The sequence below is a fragment of the Acanthochromis polyacanthus genome, chromosome 22 (assembly GCF_021347895.1).
Source record: "Acanthochromis polyacanthus isolate Apoly-LR-REF ecotype Palm Island chromosome 22, KAUST_Apoly_ChrSc, whole genome shotgun sequence".
Classification (NCBI taxonomy): domain Eukaryota; kingdom Metazoa; phylum Chordata; class Actinopteri; family Pomacentridae; genus Acanthochromis; species Acanthochromis polyacanthus.
In genome coordinates, this window is record NC_067134.1 from 2,322,788 (window position 1) to 2,328,399 (window position 5,612).

Consider the following 5,612-nt stretch of genomic DNA (forward strand, 5'->3'; position numbering starts at 1 on the left):
TGCAAGTTTACAGTCTAATGTAGGAATAAGTTTATCCTTTTCTGATGTAGAATTATAAGCGTACAAATGAACAATAATCATTGCTTTGCCATTCCAGTCTACTATTAAACAAATCAAATGAGCTTGACTGTCACAGAGTGCATCAATTTTCCAGGAAAACTCCCCTTTAAACAAGATCCCCCAGCAGAATGTTCTGTCCATGTCATCACCACATGTCGTTTCCCACTGATTTTTACACAAGTTTACATCTTTAATAAGTGAGTGTGATTCTTGGAAAAAACCAAATCAGTTTTCAGCTGTTTAACATTAAAAATAAAGCTTTACGCTTTACATTATTCCTCAGTCCCCTAGCATTGAGTGAGACAAGTGAAAAAGACATAAAAAAGAAGAAATAAAGCAAAAGCTTTCTAAGCTTCTAGCTATGTATATTCTGGCACACACACAAAAAGGAAAGGCAGCTCAGCGACACCTATAACCTGATGTTCTAGTTCATTAAATGAGATGTTCCAAAGGGATTTAAGGCAATGGGCTAGCATAGAGTGATATCACTGAAAAAGAGGAAAAAGAAAAGAAAAAAGTTCTGTTTTGCTGCACAATTGTAGAAAATGATTTAAAGTTGTACAGTCAGTCATGGCGCCAGTGAAGTTTGTATCAGTCTGGGAGAATGATGTCACCTCTATGAACGCTCTGGTCCTTTATCAGTGGAACAGTGTGAGAGCCATGTAACGTCCATGTGTGCTGCTGAAAGAGTCTCTGCTGCTCTGACCGTCCTCCTCCTTTCAGGGTGACGCCTGCTGGAGTCCCATGGTTGACACCAGGTCTGAGGAAGTGTAAGTGTGTTTGAATGGATTGATGGAAACAAAGCAGCACATTCAAGCATCTTCAAAGTGTCACATCTCTGAGGTCATCATCAAAGCTTTAATACTGATCACATGATCCATCAATAACTGCAGCTGTGTTGTGTTTGTTCTCTCCATCAGATTCCTGTCAACTCACAGTCGACACAAACACAGTAAACAGAAACCTCAGACTGTCTGACAACAACAGGAAGGTGACGAATGTGGAGGAGGATCAGAGGTATCCTGATCATCCAGACAGGTTTGACTGTTATTATCAGCTGCTGTGTAGAACTGGTCTGACTGGTCGCTGTTACTGGGAGGTGGAGTGGAGAGGAGAGGTTTATATATCAGTGAGTTACAGAGGAATCAGAAGGAAAGGAAACAGTGATGACTGTAGGTTTGGACGTAATGATCAGTCCTGGAGTCTGTTCTGCTCTAATGGTGGTTACTCTGTCAGACACAATAACAGTAAAACATCCATCAGTTCCTCCTCGGTCTCTCACAGAGTTTCAGTTTATGTGGACGTTCCTGCTGGAACTCTGTCCTTCTACAGAGTCTCCTCTGACTCTCTGATCCTCCTCCACACCTTCAACACCACATTCACTGAAACTCTCTATCCTGGATTTGGGTTCTTCTGGTCCAGTCCTGGTTCCTCAGTGTCTCTGTGCTGAGTCTCGTCTCCAGAGTCTCCTCCTGGTACAGAAACAGTGTTGAACAGATGGTTGAGTCTCTCCATGACTCTGTCCCTCACAAACATGTTTTCACATTCATGGATTAAATGTGTTTCTTTGTCAAATCCTTCTAAATGATTCCTTGTAAACTTGTTCCTCTTCAAAGATGAAGTTGTGATTCTTCCAGGAGCCAAATGTGGTGTTTGCGTCTTTTTCCAGTCAAATGTTGAGAGTGAAAATCAGGATGTGGTGTTCCTCTGACGCTCACTGGAACTAAAAGCATTTGAGCTGCACAAAGTGTGAAATGAGAGAGGAAGCAGTGAATCTCCAAACTGCTGACAGACTTTCACACATTATTGTCCAGTGAAAATCAGCTTTTTGTGCAGCCACACTTGATCCTGATGTGAGTCTTTAAGTCCTGTTCTAGTGATGAAATGAGAACTTCCTTCATCTGTGTCACTCTTTCCAAAGTATTCTGTGCTCTTCTGTCATTTATGTCTTATTGATAGATCCATTTTTCATTTTTACAATAAATAAGTGCTTCAATGTTTTTTCATCAGTTTTTTTTATCAGATTCTGAATTTCTGGTTTCATCAACAAATTCTATCAGATTGTATTTTTCCATCAAAGCTCCCATAACCCTAGCTATCTGTGGATCAAAATGTTTTCAGCATCGATATGATTCCAGTAGAATTTAAACCCACCAGGACTATCCAGATTACATTGAACTCTGTAAATTCTACATTTTTTAGCCTGTTTCATTCTATAAATGTTGTGTTTGGCCGTTAAAGGAGCTTTTCCTCACATTGTGCTGTATTTGAACCCTTCCATGCTCTAAATTCTTTGAACAGATCTTGTGCTGTAATCAATGTCTAACTTAGTTTTTATTTTCATTGCAGTGGTTGATTTTTCCTGAACAAGATCAATGATTTTAATACGTCTTTCTCCACTTTTATTTGCTCTGCCTGTGGCTTTTAAACTATTCTAACTTTCTTTTTATTCAATAAATGACTAATAACACACTTTGATCTTCATGTTTGTTTGCTTATTTGTTGATCAGTGGAATTTAATTTTCCATGTTGAATAATCAACGTTTATCCTCTTCCACGGCAGAAATGAAAACAGAAAAAAGATCTTTAGTAAAGCAGTAAAACTGATGCTTTTATTTTGATCTTTTTGTCTCCATTTTTAATTCTATTTCATTAAATTTATCCCTAACAGCAGATATAAAGAACTCCAAAGACTAGAAGAAAAACTCCATATTTAGTGGTGAAAAGACTCAGAAACCAAACTTGTAAATAAATGATCTTCTCTGTTTTAATTTCTATCTGTTCTTATGATCACAGTCAGTGAGCGAGTAAAACATGAACAATCTAAAGTTGTGAACTTGAACTTCTTTCAAAGTGATTTTTCTGTGAACAATCCAAATAAAGTGTGAGGTCAAAGTGTGACGGTTGGATCCACAGAAACTCCTAATATCCTGTTGAAGCGCTATAGAAGCGTCAGAGCAGCAGATTGTAAAGTCTGGTCCAGATAAGGAGCTCTACAGTGAGGCTGAGCGTCCATCAGAGCTGTCTAACCTGGACCTCACATCTCTGAAAGCGTTGGAGCTCATTTTTAATCAGCTTCATCTGGACAAACTCACCACACATTGGACCTTTTTACAACCACTTTCTCACCTCAGATCATCTGAAAACTACATTTAGTGTCACAATAACAGCAGGATTCCCAAAATACTTGAGTTTCCTCTGAAAGTTTCCTCCTCGCTCTTTGCTGCTGCTCTAAATGCATTCTGGGATATTTGGCTCCCCAAGTTTTTTGTTGTTTTATCTTTTATGAAGCATAATTGAACAACAAATAGGCACCAACTGTGTCCTACAATTCCACTGGTCCAAGCAGAAGAGAAGCAGAAAAGAAAGAAAGAGAATAATCAAATCAGACAGCTTGAAATAAATGAACTTCTCAGGGGTTCATCAGTTTATAACATGAGAATCTGAGACAGTCTGAAGGAACTTCTATTTGACAGCTGTGCTGTCTTTAAAGTGAAGTGATTTAGTTGAAAATTGATTTCAGTTGGGTTTTTAAAAAAACGCGTCAGAATGAGCGCTCTGTTTTGGTTTGGTGTCAGAAATGATGGCGGTGTGAGCGCTCGCACCGCTCTGACCTATCTTTGAAGTTGCTACGTCACTGGTAGAGTGCTGACAGCTGCAACGGACACAGCTAACCTTTGTTGCTAATGTTTTATCACGCTTCTGCCTGGGAAATTATTTATCTGTGAGTAAAATGTGTACATAAGCATCAAATAAGACTGCCATGTTATAAGTTTCTGTTGTTATAATTCGTTATGGAGTTAAACTGTGTCATTCAGCGCAGAGTTAGCAATCGGCTTCAGTACGTGTAATACGTGTGTTCATGAATATGTCAGCGCTCATATACTGATTTATTTTATTTTCTCTGTTGGTGTCTGTTGTCTGTTTCAGTTTTACAAAAAAGAGAAAACTGTTGATCAGTCAAGCTCAAGTAAAGCACAGAAAAGCAAGCCCTGTGTGGTTATTTGAAGACTTTGAAATGTTAGCTGGCTGTCTAGCTGCACATGAGAACACGCGCTGCAAGGGCAGCATAACAGTTTTATTAAGGAGGAAAAGAAAAGTTTCAAACTCAGAGCAGCCTTAAAACATCTACATCTGTGTGTCTAAAACTCAGCAGTTCTCATTCTAGGATTCCACATAAATTCCAGATGTTTGTTGTGCATAAAGAGAGCAAACTTGATAGAATTGTATTCACAGACAGGTTGAACGTTGTTTGTTAGCAACCATTCATGATTGTGTCCCTAAAGCTCCTCACAATAGTTCAGGAGGAGAACAGATGTTCTGGAGGTTCACATCTTCTCCATCAATGTGCATGTGTTCTTCTCCACATGAAATCTCCTTCTGGAACATTCTCTACATGGAGAAACATCAGAAAGAGTTTAGAAATGAACTTCTTTCATTTGAGCTCAGAAAGGAAAAGACAAATATCTGCTTGTGACTTTGATAGAGTCAGTCTGTGGAAATGTTGGAGATCCAACTTTTCTTTGAGCAGGAAGAGGAAAACATTCTTTAGTTCCTGATCATCTCACAATGTTGTTCTAACATTTAACGTGTCAAAATGTTTCTCTGTCAATAAACAGCGTGTTAGAATGAGGAGTTCACATGAATTCTGAAACATTCCTTTGATCACTGGAACAGCTTTGATTAGCAGAGAATGTTGTTTCCAGCAGCAATCTGAAGTCAGTTTACTTTGAAAACCACTAGAACATCTTCATCCATTCAATGTGTTCCTTTCTCCATCCAATCCTTCACAAAGACACATTTCCTCCTGTACAAATCCTCCTGTTCTTCCACATTGTAGCTTTGTGTGGACTGAAGTTCTGCTTCTAAAGCATTTCCAGGAGAAGAACAGCTGCATGTGGAAATGGGATCATTTAAAGGATGGGAAATGACATGTTAAAGAGAATGAGACAAAGATGAGGCGCTAAGGTAAAGCACAGATAATGTTCCTGTTTTCTAAAGTCATTTCATGGAACCATTCATTGTTTGTCCATCAGTGACATTCAAAGCCCCTCCTCTACTCATTTTACCACATCACCTTTTAGCATCAAATCACATCACAGTCAATCTGCTGGATTTCTTCATCCATCCATGTGAAACACATCAAGAATCTGCTGGATAAATCCATCCTGAAATCCTTCCATTTCTGTCCTCAATATTCTACAAATATCAAAGATTCCTTTGGAAGCAGATCTTCAAGGATTTTACATTTGATTTCCACCAATCAGAATGTTAGAAGTTTCCCTGTTCATCAGATTTTACTGATAGTTTCTCCAAATGTTTCAGCTCATTTTTACTGGAATATTCTGAAGTAAACTTTGTGTTTTCTGGTGAATGGATCAGATCTCACATTTAGTTTCAATCAAACCCTGAGGCTTCTGGAAAATACACACAGCTTTAAAATAATGTTGGATCATCTGTGACTGTGTCCTTATTAAATGCTTTTAGACTTTCACTATTTTAACCCTCGTGTCCTTTTAAAGTTTGAAAATGTGGAAAATAATAAATATTTC

The 5,612-nt window shown here is 38.4% G+C and overlaps 1 long non-coding RNA gene across 1 annotated transcript; it reads left to right on the forward strand.

Annotated features, from left to right (window-relative positions):
* The first annotated feature begins 404 nt into the window (after positions 1–404).
* LOC127532062 (uncharacterized) lies at positions 405–2,532 on the forward strand. The gene is made up of 2 exons (XR_007939309.1): positions 405–830; positions 981–2,532. It is a non-coding gene; the product is annotated as an uncharacterized LOC127532062 (long non-coding RNA).
* Positions 2,533–5,612: the final 3,080 nt, after the last annotated feature.